Here is a 15,636-nt window from a genome sequence, read left to right as displayed (position 1 = left end):
TTGTTTTTATTTTAGGAAATAAAAATCAATTCAGGAGCTGAGTATATGGATATATATAATTAAGGTTGTCGATCGGATATATTGCGATCTTAGGTAGGATTATTATGATTTAACTATTGTGGCGTACCGCTGTAAAAAGTTTTTGTTTTTATTCCTTTAATACAGACTCTAAAGAAATTAATTTTCTTTAACGTTGGAGCGGTTTGGCACATAAATGGTAATGGATTAGCTGGATCGGCTTGGTTCGATGGTTGTTTTGGCTGAATATTATATTTATTTTATTAACTATTTTAGTTAATTAAGTTATTTTATTATTAGGTAATTATTTCTTACTTTCCTTTTCTTTAAGGCCAAAAAGGAATATTAAATTATGATGAAACGGACATCAAAGGAATATTAAATTACTTAGTTTATTTCAAAAAATTACTTACTTTTTTTTTTTGAAAATAAAAAAAAATACTTACTTAGTTAGAAGAGTATTTATGATTATATACAAAAAAAAAAAAAAGAGTATTTATTATTCATTATTTATTGTTTAATTCACGTTACATGATATTTTTTTCTTTTTTTTTTATTTTTACTGTGCAACATGTGTATGTGTCTTGCATTGACAACTTTTGTGTCTTATGTTACGTGATTCTATGCCTTAACAAGGCGTTTGATTGGAGGAAATTGTAATTCTATTCCCACTTAATTCCGAAGGCAACTAAATTCCTTCGTTTCAATTCCCTAATTTTTATGGAATATTGAGAATCTCATGGCCCCCCGGGATTTTAATTCCATGAATTTTAGGAAGAAACAATATAATAATGTGACAAAATTAACCATCTCTTTTTTTAACCTAAAATTGATGCTTGACTTTCCCTTCTAGATTATAACGTTTATTATTTTTCGACTACGGTAAACAAAGAACGTCGTTCCTGAGCAATAGTCATTCTAGGCCAACCTTAATCAAGTATGTTTTCTCAAAATTCTCAAGTATTAGGCCAACCTTAATCAAGTATGTTTTCTCAAAATTCTCAAGTATTTAAATTTGATATGTGTACAGTGTATATAGCGTATTTGCCTAAATTTTGAACAATAAAATTTTCATTCTATGCGCTGATGGTGTACGTGTTGTATAATGTTTATTCTGTGCGTCGAGAGTTGTGTGTTTGTTAATTTTGTTTATAATGCCGAATAAATTCTTTATTTCTATGCAATAGTGATTGAAAATTTGTATTGTTTATAAGATTAATAATAATAATAATAATAATAATAATAATAATAATAATAATAATAATAATAATAATAATGGGCATTTTGTACTTTATACTACTTATTCCCTTTCAATTCTCATGTATACCAAACATTGGAATGGAAACTTAATTTTATTCATACAAATCAAACACTGTAATTTAAACTCCACTTTATTCCCACATTATTCTTTTCCCATGGAATTGTCAACCAAACACCCGTAAGAGTATGAGTTATATACCTAAAATATATTATTAATTATGTATAAACATGAGGAACGAGAAATTGAGAATGTGTTAAAATTTAAACATTAAAACAACATCGTTTTGATCCAGACCCACGATATAAATTACCCCAATTCTCAATGAAGAAACACAGTGTCCAGTTTGAATATTTGACATCAGGCAATCACTTCCACAGACAGAAACCATCTTACTTTCTTTTTGGTGCTAATGAACTCATCATTTGTATTTCTTTTTTCAATTCTTGTGAACCATTTTCATATGTTGAAAATACATTTCTCGCCCTACCTAAATCCTTTGTTTCCATTCTTATATTCTTGCATTTACACGAGGTTTGGAATCCCCCTACTAAAGAAAGATATGGACCGGCCTTGACCTTTCGGAACAAGGAAAATCCTACATAAGCATGTGACACCTTTGAACAGGTAATCCGATTCTAGTACTAGAGGTTCGACTTTCAAAACAAGAGAGGTGGACGCAAATCTTACATAAGCATGTGACACCTTTGAACAGGTAATCCGATTCTAGTACTAGAGGTTCGACTTTCAAGACAAGAGAGGTGGACGCATCAGACCAAATAGAGTGATTCTTTGTGTTCAGCTAATCCAAAAAAAAAAATATTATACATAAGAACCGCACACCCTCAAATAGCTCCGATTGCATGCATATTGGTTACTATATGTAGGGGCAGGCTATCTTTCCGCTTGGAATTAGTGCGTCATTTGTGAATTTGCATTAATAAATTGTATCATAAATTAGCCAAGTCATTGAATCTAGCTTTGAGTTCATTCCATTCTTACAAGGGGTTAACATTTAACAGCATATCCATTTCCTTGCTAATGTTTAAAAGAATTTACTTAATATTGAATCAGCAAATTAAATGTAGGGGATGTAATACATGGAATTTGGAAGCTTAAAAGACGGTTGAGATAATTATGAACTAACTTAGAAGGTCACTCCATTGGTCGCCAGAGCTCTACACAAGATCCTGAAACTTAATCTTCTCTGATTCTGATTTTGTATGTTTCTACCTCCGGCTTTGAGATTGATACCTTGCATAAAAGAATGGTACACATAATTAGTTGCCACAATTTGTGACCAAATTTTTCCAACTCGAAACTGTTCATCAAAAGTAAAAAAGGAAGCTACTACTGAAGTTTTTTGTATGTTAAAAGTTACAAGCAAAAGTGAAATAATATGATAAATAAGCATAAAGCAAATGTAATGAATAACCAAAATGAATCATCCAAGAAAATGAAGGCTCACTTCTGTGGCTTCTTAGTGTCATTTTATATATGTCATATCAACCAAGTTTTTTGGCACTAATGGGCTACTAAGCTTTCTAGCAGCCTTCAGTACTAACTTATCTTATACACTATTTAGTTTCTTTAGTGTCATAATAGAAACCCATCAATTTTAACTCTAATACACTGGACCAAGTTTTGGCTCTCCTGAATTCCTAAGTCATCTAAAATTCTCTGGCACTTAAAACACACATATAATAGCTAATTTTCTGCATTTTTGCAAATTACCTTCACTCTTAATAATAATGACAATGACTGCAGAAAAGCAGTGCAGATAAATACAGATGTCCCCATCCTAAACTTAAAATTATCTTGTTACTCGTGTGTCCATAACCCTTCATCCGACCTTCCTCGCTCATAATTTGGCCAATAGACCATCAAGGGAATTTCCAAATTCCTAGCCATCTGTACCCCAAAAAAGTATAGTAATATATAAGAAAAAAAAATAAAAAGAAGAAAAAAAGACTTTAAGGGAAACTGAATTAAAGCATGTGCTCCATTTTTTATGCTCACATGCCCCCTCAACGTGCGCGGTGAATTTCCAAGCGCAAGATTCGAATCCATGATCTTTTGCATGGTTCTGATACCAAATTAAAGCATGTGCTCCATCTCAACTAAAAGCCTAAGCTGATAGTTGGACTGCACATATTATATTTATGCTCACAAACTGCATTCCAAACAAGGCGAATAGTAATATATAAGAAAAAAAAAAAAGGCTCACTATGTTAGATTTAAAGGAAACTGCATTCCAAACAAGGCGAAGTAGGTATTACCTAGTCATGACCTTTGACCTTACGATAGTGCTAGTCATAATCTAGGAGTATCAGTGGTAAATATCCATATAAACCTAACTTGGTGAGTCTTTTCTTCTTTCTTTTTTTTTTTTTTTTCTTTTTCTTATATATTACTATACTAATGTTTTTTGGGATACATACCTCGGAATGAATTTGGAAATTCAATTGATGGTCTATTGGACGCGAGGAAGGTCTGATGAAGGGTTGTGGGCACACGAGTGGATAAGTTTTGCAAGGTGAGGCTGCTTCTCATCTTCTTCTCTAGTCCACTCATTGCAATGTCATTAACAGTGATTGGTCAAAGCCAAAATCTCAATATTCCCATCAGAAAGGTGCACATGTAAATATTAGTTATGTAAAAAATTCTTGGTACCAGAAAGTTCAACAACATATGCATGTTACCTAGAGATGCTATAGATAAAGAGATAAATCAGATAATCATATACTCATATAGATCAGAATGAGCAAAGTTGTGCATTGTGCAAGAAAAATGTCAAAAGCAAAGCAAACAGTTTATGATTATTGATAGTATTATTTTTATGTTAGTTTAAATTAGCATTTATTTTATTAAATTGCTATAGTTAGCTAATTTTATACCTATTTCTATTTATTATTTTTATAAGTAATTTTTAATAATATTGTTAATATTAGGGGTTGTTTTTGTTATTAAATTAAGTTTGTTATTTAAGTTTGACAGCCAAATAAATTCTTACCCTAATTTAATAAGGTTATTATTATTATTATTATTATTATTTTTCTTCAGTCAAAGAAGCCGATAAACGAGAGAGATCAGCGACGATGGGCGAAAGAAGAGGATCGCGAACTGAGCTACTGGACGGCGTTCCTTGGTTCAAGAGTCTTTTTCGGCTATCCTTCATCTGAATCACGGAAGTACGGTTAAAGCTTGGTGTATAAAAGGACTTCCGGTTGGTCACCATTTTTCATCATCAACTGGCCCGGATCAATTCCGGTGGCGGTGAGCAAAAACCCTCCGTTGGCGGCAGAAAATCTGATCGGTACGTTTGGGTTCGGTGTGCGGCAGCGATCGAATTCTGGGCGTGCAATTCTTCTAGGTGCAGGAGTCTTGATTTTGCTGATTACATTCGCAGCAGTGGCAATACTTTTGATAAGCTTCCTTTTTATCATTTATCAATGTATTTGGCTTGAATATTTTAATTAGTTCATTGAGTTGGATTTTTAAGTGGTAGTTGATTAGGAGTTTGCTTCTGCAATATTAATTCAAATTGGAATACTGTGGCCGTAGCTTTGATTAAGCACCTCTTAATGATTGCTTATCTCTTAAACATGATTTACTAACTTTTATTTCTCTAGCAACAAGATGAAATTACCACAGTAGGTTGTGTTGTTTAATTGTCAATCAGTTTTATCCTATGTTTTTACACTGAGATTAATTGTGTTGGAGTCTGGCCAATTTTAGCATAGGTTAATCTTTTGAGGGAATTAATTGAGTAAACACCATGCCTATTAATTCCAAGCTCTGTAGGATAAAAATAATAAATGATTTGGTTGTCTTACTGAGTTATTTATTTGGTTCTTAAACCCGGGTATTCCGTAGTTCTTCCTGGCTTAACGGGTTTTAATCGTTCGAATAAGTATCTTAAGTACATGAACGGTTAGAATACGTGACTAAATTTGGACGCCATACGGATTAGTCAGATAATAGTTAGAACGAACCCTTAATTGATTGGCAAGTTGAACTAATCTGCAAAAACTAGTTATGGTAGTTGATTCATGTTCCTAGGTTTTTTCCAGCTTGATTGTTATTCGATATTCTGGTTCTGTTTATTTGTTTACTTTCCTGAGCTTTGATTCAATTATTTTACATTTGCCTTTATTCTTCTATATTTGCTCGGAGCATTTTGAATTGTAAGTTCGTTATTTTATTTTCAAGTCATTATATTGCATTGTATAAATTGCATCGTATTAATTCCCTGTGGGATCGACCCTTGCTTTTGCACACTATCACTACAACTGATTCGTGCACTTGCGAGGACTTGTTAAATTGTCCATCAATTATGAAACACACTAATCTACTTTGTTAACAGTAAGCATTCCTCTTATCAAATTCATTTACCAGTCTTACCTTGCAAGCACTAAGCAGTACTTATATTCAGCTATCAATTTTGTAGCACAATTTACACAAATTGGGAAGAAAATAGCAAGGAAGAATGAGGATTAGGGTTTAGAGAAAGAAAAGAGAATAAAGAAGGGATTTTATATATTTCAATACTCAGCATAGAAAACGCAATACATGCTCAGGAGATTAATGCTCAACAACTCCCTTAAAACTCTCTAATCGCATCTAACAATGAAGAAGATACTGGAATGAGATTTCAAAACGAAGTTGTAGGCTTTAATATAGTTATAAATATAATTTATCTTTTCCCTATAGATTATAATATAGTATTCAAAAAAAATAATATATATACTAAATTATTAGAAACCACTCAGACTAAATATTAAATAACTAATTAAATTAGTCTTTTTTTTTTAAAGTAAACTACTTGAGTTGTGGGTCAACTCGGCCCAAAACCCAACTCATCTTGGTACAGTTCAATCCTGATGCTCAACTATATCTAAACTAACTCAATCTTATAATAATACTAGTTTTATACGCGCATTGCGCGGATGGGTTAATGCCCAATGTTTATATTTAAATAAATATTTGAAAGTATATCAATGCAAGATTATATAGGAGAAGTTTATACATGAGTAATTGAATATTGAATTTTTTTATTTAAATATCTAACTAAAGTATATGAATCCAAGATAATATAGAAAATTCATTATAATTATCACTAAAATAAATGTTTGCAACCTTGTAAAATCGATAGTCTAAATATTTGGTTTCAAAATGATAGTCTAAATAAATACTACTTTTAATTTGAATTTTTCTAAGTGTTTTTAATTCTCTTTTGAGTAGCATTGTCATTGTCTTCATCTTTACTATTTGTTCTCTTCCTTTTTGTTGGTAATGTGTTATTTGCAATTCGGATATTGTTGGTAGCATAGATGACAACGTCATGCAATGAGATTATGATATAGGAGCTATGGACTTTTCTTTAGGTGTTCTGATTGGGGTTCATTTGGTTCAACCATTATTGTTGAATGAGTTATTGTGGATAAAGAAATCCCTAGTTTAAGAAAAAATATTCAATTAATTAATAAAAATTTGAAAATTTAAAATATTATGTATTCCAAAGATATTAAAAGGTAGTTTCTCGCTTCAATTTGCTGGGTAATGGGTTATTTGAGTACTTTCATTGTCAACAAATCCCCAAGTAGTTAATATGATTGGTTTCAAACTATTCATTTTTATTTTTTTCATGGTATTAAAAAAATACATATGTATCATTTTTTGGTGTAACTACAAATTTATTTAATTGAATAAGAGTAAAATAGAGTGATTTTGCTTCAATTTGTTGGTTTATTATTTGAGTACTCTCTTTGTCCATCAATCCCCAAGTAGTTAATATAATTAGCTTCAAATTATTTTAAATTTTTTTTCATAGTATTAATAAAATATTTGGTATTAAAGAAATACATATGTATCATTTTTTGGTGTAACTACTAATTTATTTAATTCAAAAAGAGTAAAATAGAGTGATTCCGCTTCAATTTGTTGGTTTATTATTTGAGTGCTCTCTTTGTCAACCAATCCCCAAGTAGTTAATATAATTAGCTTCAAATTATTTTAAAATTTTTTTTCATAGTATTAATAAAATACTTGATAAATAAATATATAACATTATTTTGTACTATAACTTTGATATTTAATTACAAGATATTGTAAAAATAAGATAATGGACAATGTAATGAATATCAATTGATAAATTTGAATGTAAAGAATCTTTGCATGAGAGAAAATAAAGACAATATAACTAATGAAATTATTTCTCTTATTTAATTTAATTTTTTGATAATGAATAATTTTTTCAAAATAAAGGTGTTGTAGACACAAAATTCTAAATTAAAGAAATACATATGTATCGTTTTTTGTTGTAGCTACTAATTTATTTGTTGTAGCTACTAATTTATTTAATTTAATAAGAGTAAAATAGAGTGACAACTTAATTATGTCAAATTTGATTGAGATGAGGTTCGAACCTAAGACCTTTCTTATAGAAATTAATGGGTAAGTTAAAAGTTAAAGAAATATTAACGGAGAAGAGAATATTTAACGGAAAACTGAACGGATAATCATAAAAGTAAGGTTAGTAGATAATTCGTGGCTCTTATTTGTATAGTAGCTACCCATTTTAGGCTCTTATTAGTATAGTAGATAATTCGTGTTGAGTTGGTGTATGACTAGGGAGACTCTAATTTATGAACAGTGGGCTCTAAGGGTATACTAACTCTATTAGAATGCAGTACTTGTTCATAACTCTTATTGAAGCACAAGAGTCAGTATTGCCCCCATTGAGGCTCGAACCCACCACCTCCCATATAAAGGGAAGGGTTTGATGCCACTGGACTACAAGGTCCTTGGCAGTTAGGCAGTTTATTTTGTGATTCATAATGTACATAATTTATGTTCACATATAATACACAGAATTCATATTCACAATAAACATACACATAGATACAATATAATGAACATATATCCAGAATTTAACTTCATATAGTATAGAATTCATGTTCATAATGTACAAAAATCATCATGTTCATATCACACATACGGATAAAACATGGTATAATGAACATGAATTAAACACTTAACACAATACACAGAATTCATGTTTATTATATCGCGTTCATGCATATGTGTATTATGAACATGGATTCTGTATATTATGAAGTTAAATTCTATATCCACGATATAAAGATTGGTTTAGTTGTCCAAGATTGAGAAGAAACAAGAAAAGAAGTTTGAAGATAAGTGTAGCTAGCTAGCTGGTATGTGAGAGCAACAACATTGTCAGTATTAAGATAAGCGCCCATATCATGGATAAAGGAACATACTATAAAAAGGACAAATGGTTTGGACGACAAAGCCAATTGAATGGAAAACCATAAACGAAACATGGTGCGTAGTTTCCCAAGGTTCCATCCAAAGGTTGTTTTGTCTGATAACTCCATCTATCCATTTGCAGAACACACACTTGTGTATATCATTTTCTGTGCCATGGACCGATATATATAATCATGAGGTGTTAGTTGGTGGACATATATATATATCCCTTTATATTTCTTTTGAAAATCATTTGAAATATATTTTGAAAGGTGCACATTTAAAAAATAAAAAAAATTAAGGCAATTTATATTGCCTCATTTATAAAAAAATCATTGTTTAATCTTTTTCTTTTTCGTGCTTATAAGTGCCTCATTTTAGCTAAAAGTTTCGAGATTAACATATTAACTATTACAAAATACATTGATGTTTTAGAACAACCACAATAGAATATTTTGGAAGGGATTTTTTGTGAGGACAAAAATGATGTAGAAGAGAGAGAATACAAAAGGTTCTTGCAGGAGATAATTTTTAGAATGAATAGTGAGCCCCATAAGAAAAACTAAAAAAACTATTGATGCCCGTTAAATGCACCAACAGCGACGCTCACTGGCAACCGCCCTTTAAAAAAAAATTTACTAACAAAACCCCTCAAAATCTATGCCTAATGAGGACGATGTTCTTAGAATCATGTACAAATATTCAATAAAGTGGCCCTACAACCCTCATAAGTGCTAATCTTCTCGGTCATTAACAAATATCTCTCCATCTCAAACAAATATATAATCCAACAATTATGAATTTTTAGCGAGATCATCACTCTTAGCATGGATGTCTAGAGCCACAACATAACTCATCAACTATAAATTAATAAGTTACATAGACAAATTTTTATATATCGGTCGAAATCAAACAAGAATTACCTAACATTTAATATTTCATACAATCAATCAGTAATATTTATTCAACCCGTTATTTTTTATATACAATTTTTAACTCACAATTAATATATATTCTTGATGATGACTTTATAAATGAGAATAAATTAATTTGACTCACCAGATATTTTGATGACATCAATCTAGTAGATTCATTTTTATTTTATTTTATTTTTATAGTGGCATCTAATCTACCTCATCATCAGATTAAATAAGTTAATAATGCATTAAAAAAGTTAATAATAATGGAAGTAATCTTTATTCCTTTTACCATTGCACAAACGATAAAGCATATGTTAACGAATCACATGACTCCGACGTGCGGTGGCTACACAGCCAAGAATATAATTCTCCTTCTTGTATTTAAATAAAAAAACAAAAGCACGCGATTGGTCCGTGAGGAAAGGGCGTGTAATCCACCAGATTTGACATGTCGGATTTAGGTGGGTCCCGGTGGTGGCGAAGCGTCAGGGAATATACGCTCCGACCGAAGAATTATGCGTTTTCTCGTATGCGAATAATCCGAATATACCTTCCGCCCGAAACTCCACGTCTATTGTTTTTTCATTTATTATTTTATTGTATCTGAGGCGGCTTGTGAAATGACGAGAATGGGTTTGTCAAGTTTGGGTTTGAATTTACTGGATTGCCCCCATCTACTCTTGCCAATCCAAATGGTTCAATCACATATATAATAGCTGTATCGATAATGTTGCATTTATTGTTACGGCTTATACTTACGCACCAACAAATAGTAAAAATTATTTCCGTACGCTAAAATTTGTTAGGTTAAGGTAGGTTGACCACTCTATGTGCCACCCACACTCAGATTCCACAAGTGGAGAAATTATCACCCCACATTCATATCTCATCTCTTTGAAAATGTAATAAATATTTGACCAACGAACACGTCCTTAGCTTCCAACATTAAAAAGAACAAAAATGGTGTACATTTTAATTTCATCCTACGTAATTTACACTACTTTTCATAGGTGTCGCGTCGGCTGCTTGTGTTATAAATCACTATCGTTACATGTAATGCTTGATTAGTTAATTAATAAGCAAATTTTGAGTGATTAATCTATCTATGGTGTTTTGCACGTGTACGCCATTCCCCTATTTGAAAGGATTATTATACCGAATTAGGATGTAATATGTATTTCTTAAAATGCATTATAATTTCTTAAATAAAGATGATTGGTGTGACCGGGAAGTTAATTAATTAAGGGTCAAATCTCGTGAGGTCGGGAGGCTCTGAGTGGAGTGGTGTAGTTGGGAGCTCCAAAAAGTTCGCTGTCACGCTAAGGAGAATGCTTTATATATGGCAATGGAACAAGTTTCAAGCTCATTGCAAGCTTTGATCTCCACGTGCCGCGACTATTTTGGGTGATCAGGCGGTCTTGCACTCTACATTTGGCCAAATAATTCTGACAAGTCGCGTGAATAGGACGTGATGGCCTTAACATAATCGGATTATATTTATTTTAGGTTAATAATTTGTTTAGGTTATTATTCTCGGTGTGCTTAGTTCAGAAAAGTTTGGCCGATCTGAGATCAAGCCATTCGGCTAATTTAGAGGCTTTCTCAACCATATTTGTAGTCAGAATTTGATACATAAGTCAATCCGAGTAATTACAGATTGAAATATTGGTATAACACTATAACGCGGTTATATTATATTATTTTGTCTAATGATAATAAGACCGAGTAATCTACTTATAACCAGATCGGGAGGTCTACTAATAACAAGATCAGGAAGTCTACTAATAATATAGTGAGACCGGGGGTAAAATTATTTTTTGCTAATTAATTTATGAATGGGACAAATAGTGGTGGGGCCCTCGAACTAATAATGGCTTGCTTAGGCCTGAGGGTGTAAATGTAAATGTCCATCTTCACGCAACATCAAAACAAGGTTCCACTTGGTAAATACTTGAGGGCATTTACGGTATATAAACTTGCCACTGTTTATCGCTTTCCGCTTTAAATGAATCCTTCAAGCGTTCCTTCCCTCGTCTTCCTGAAGAAAAGCAGCTTAGTTATAGAGTTATAGTCTTCTCTGTTCTCTCATATAAATATACTCATATATACACTGAGAATCTGAGTTCATATATATTCATATCGCCAGTGAAAGGAAAGCAAAGCAAAGCAAAAGGATCCATTCATTTCAGTAAGGTTTGATCTTCATCCCAGATTCTTTTGATCAATATACTGTCTATTTTTCGACTTTTAATCTGCTTTTTTCCTGAATTTTCACTATAACTTTAAAGTATAGCGTTGTTTGATTAAATTTCGACGTTGAAAAAAAAAACTATTTTTGATCAGTTCTTGATTTTCCGGTGGGGGAATCCTCTGGATATGATATTTGTTCCGGCGAGCAGGTTAATCAGATTCCTAGGCTAAGAATATTATGTGAAGAATATTGTGGGATCATGGTTATTGGTTCTTATGTAGGATTGTTATGTCTATCCTGTGATGTGTACAAAGTTTATATTTTTATTTGCTGGAATGGATAAGGAATTCCCGGGAATATAGGGGAATTCTTTGACTTTATTTGGTTCTGGTGTAATCTGAGTGGATAAGGCTACAATTTCACATTTCAGGGCAATAGAAATACATAACTTGTGCCATAATTCAAGGATAAGATAGGGGTTGTTGGGAATTGGTTATTTCTATTTATAGTTATATATATACCTGCCTAATTTATATTTTTCTGAGTACAAATTATGTCTGTGCATAAAAAAAAAAAAAAAAAAAATCAGAGAAATGTGTTCAATGTTTGCTGATTTAGATACATATTTGTTCATGTTTCAAATGATGGCATTATGTTAAGATTATTGTTACATCTCTTAGTATTGCCATTATCAACATATTTGTCTGATAATCCCATTCAGTTGATCCTGTCTGATTGTACTGTCTTCTTGTATCTTGTCTCAGTATTTATCATTCTTGGACTCATAGTAGAGGGGATTTTGGGTGCTCTTCCTGGTAATCAGATTTGAGTTGATATCCATTAATGGGGTCTCTTCCAGAGCCAATTGAGGAGACAAACTACAAGAAGCCTCCAGGAATACAGTTCTTAGAGGGCACAAAGAAGACGGCCTTCTCATACAAGACGTATCAAGCCATAGTTCTAATTGTAACGTTTTTTGCATACGGGGCGTATCATGCTACTAGGAAAACAACGAGCATTGTGAAAAGTGCGCTTGATCCACAGTCGACTGAAGTTGAGTTAAAATCGTCGTGGCTGAGGGGTTATGCTCAGAATTCTCGGCAGAACTTGGGAGGATCATGGGTGCTTGGGAGTGGCTGGTATCCGTTTGATGGTCCTAATGGCACAGAATTGCTTGGGGAACTCGATGTGGCTTTCCTGTTTGTGTATGCGTTAGGGATGTATTTCTCGGGGCATATAGGTGATAGAATGGATCTTAGGGTTTTCTTGACAGTGGGAATGGTGGGAACTGGTTTGTTCACAGCCCTTTTTGGGGTTGGGTATTGGGCAAATATCCATGTTTTCTATTACTATTTGATTGTCCAAATGCTTGCCGGTTTGTTCCAATCCACCGGCTGGCCTTCTGTGGTTGCGGTTGTGGGGAATTGGTTCGGGAAGAAGAAGAGGGGACTTATAATGGGAATATGGAATTCTCACACATCTCTTGGCAACATTACCGGTTCCTTAATTGCATCGGGCTTGTTGAAGTTTGGATGGGGTTGGTCCTTGGTTGTTCCCGGTCTGTCTATCGCCTTCATTGGCTTGGTCGTTTTCCTTTTGTTGCCAGTCGATCCCGAGTCTGTTGGCGCTGGTAATGACGAAGAAGATGACGATCTCTCGCCTGAAAAAGAATGGAAGGAAGTTACAGAACCTCTCTTGAAATCAGATAGCGAGGAATCTGCTGTCGGTTTTATTGAAGCGTGGAAGATACCTGGGGTTGCGCCTTTCGCCCTTTGCCTTTTCTTTGCCAAATTGGTGGCCTATACATTCCTCTATTGGCTTCCTTTCTACATTAGCCACACAGGTATATCAACAGTTATTGAAACAATACTACATTGTAACAGAGTCAGTAGTACTCAAAAAAAAAAAAAACAGTTATTGAAATTCTGCTTTGTTTTATCCTCAACCAAAAAAAAGCATTTTCGTAAGTCTTAACTCACCATTTCTTGTGATGCTGCAGCTATAGATGGAAGATACTTATCGAACGAGGAATCAGGGAACTTATCCACGATGTTTGATGTTGGCGGGGTGGTTGGAGGGATCCTAGCGGGCTACATTTCTGATCGCCTGGATGCCAGAGCCATGACGGCTGCAAGTTTCATGTACTGCGCTATTCCAGCTCTCTTCTTCTACAGAAACTATGGCCACGTCTCCATGCCCGTCAACATCATCCTCATGTTGATCACTGGCGCGTTTGTGAATGGACCTTACGCGCTGATAACCACCGCGGTTTCAGCAGACCTGGGAACACACAGCTCGTTGAAAGGCAACTCGAGAGCACTGGCAACAGTCACTGCAATTATCGATGGAACTGGCTCCATTGGGGCTGCCATTGGCCCTCTGCTAACCGGCTACATTTCTGCTAAGAGCTGGGGCGCTGTTTTCACAATGTTAATGGGAGCAGCCCTGATTGCCGGTTTGCTTCTAACTAGGTTAGTCATCTCCGAGGTTGCCACCAAAATTCAAAAATCCAAGAGCCAAGGGGAGCCAAGGTCACAGTCTCCCGTCAATTTAGTGTAAACAATAAAAGTCGCCTATATAATGTGTATATATTATCTATATTCGAGCCCGATGCTTTGGTTTTCAGCCTCGGATCACCCAGATGAAGGGAATGGAGGAAGATATTACAGGTTACTCCATTGTTGTTACTGTATACAAGTTTAGCTGCTTTGTTGTGTGCCAAAAAAGCGCGATAGATCATTGCATTTGGAACCAGAAGCCTAAATTCTGGGAAGTTTCTCATTCCTGAAAGATTTCAAAACAGATTAGTATGCAGCTGTTTTGCCTTGATGGGCAAAGGGATTAGGTGGGGCAAAAGATATGAAATTTGCTTATCTTTTGCCTTCCCATGTCCATTTCTGATTGCATTTCTTGTCACTTTCAGAAGATAGAACCTTTTTCTTCCATTCAAGGATGGGGAAACTATCTGGAAATTGTCCTTTTTCAATTTTGTCCATAATTGAATTTATTTCTTTTTCCTCTTTCATCCCATTTCCTCACTTCTTTCTCCTTTTGCACTTCACAACAGTACTATGAACAGCTCCAAGGAACATCTTTGCAAAACAAAGTTTAGCAGAAAACAATAAAGTATCAATTTTAAGATTAAGGAAACATGTCACAACAATCTAATAATAATAGAACCCTAGAAGCAAGATCAATGTTTGAAGGATATGAACAACATACAGCTAATCCTTATCCTGCAAATCATCTGTCAATTTTGCACTAGTTGAGAAGTGGCCATCTTTGACACGTTTCTGTCAACAATAAACACGCTTTAATCAAGTAGTAAAAATCTGAAAATGAAAGGAGACAAAGTAGAAGCACGCTTCAATCATCTGTTAATAATCTGAAAAGGAAATCCGCATTCTGAATGTAGATGAAAATATGAAAACTTGAATCACGGGAATTGGGGGGTTGGTTTTATCCACTTTATACGGTTGTCACAATCATGAGTTTACACTAAGGAAGGACCACAGAAGAAGGCTGCAGGATTCAATGTTGAACATCAGATAAAAGGCATTCCAAGATAAAAATGCAGGGAGAAGTCCTATGAACGAGTGAGATGTACCAATGAAGATACACTACCTAAGCTAGCAACAGACACAAGATTACTTCAACAAAAATCACAAGACCATTTCAGCACCATAAGACGTTTTCAACATTCTATACTGTAAAAAGAACTTTCCCAATATCCTATCACAAGAAGGCATTTCAGCTTGAGTCAGGAAAGGCTCCCACTAGAAGAATGTGAACTGAATAACAGCTAAAACAAGACCAAGAAGTACAAATATCCCCCTTTTCTTCCTTCATCCAAATATTCTGATTCAGCAATTAAGCCTCACAAAGTGTTAAGCAAGCAAAGAGGCACCGGTGTGCACCAAGCATGGACCTTTATTACTATGCATTTGGTAATACCTAATTCAGAAAGGAAAACAGAC

At 33.8% G+C, this 15,636-nt stretch overlaps 2 long non-coding RNA genes across 2 annotated transcripts; one reads left to right on the top strand and one right to left on the bottom strand.

Annotated features, from left to right (window-relative positions):
• Positions 1–3,649: 3,649 nt before the first annotated feature.
• Positions 3,650–4,861, top strand: LOC116014445. Its single transcript, XR_004097392.1, has 2 exons — positions 3,650–3,812; positions 4,340–4,861. It is a non-coding gene; the product is annotated as an uncharacterized LOC116014445 (long non-coding RNA).
• Positions 4,862–12,244: 7,383 nt separating this feature from the next.
• On the bottom strand, positions 12,245–14,945 carry LOC116012673. The gene is made up of 3 exons (XR_004097167.1): positions 14,882–14,945; positions 13,410–14,751; positions 12,245–13,319 (listed from the first exon to the last, which is right to left on the bottom strand). It is a non-coding gene; the product is annotated as an uncharacterized LOC116012673 (long non-coding RNA).
• Positions 14,946–15,636: the final 691 nt, after the last annotated feature.

This window comes from Ipomoea triloba, chromosome 3 (assembly GCF_003576645.1).
Source record: "Ipomoea triloba cultivar NCNSP0323 chromosome 3, ASM357664v1".
Taxonomy (NCBI): Eukaryota; Viridiplantae; Streptophyta; class Magnoliopsida; order Solanales; family Convolvulaceae; genus Ipomoea; species Ipomoea triloba.
Note: the sequence above shows the minus strand (reverse complement) of the source record. Positions and strands in the feature narration are given on the sequence as shown.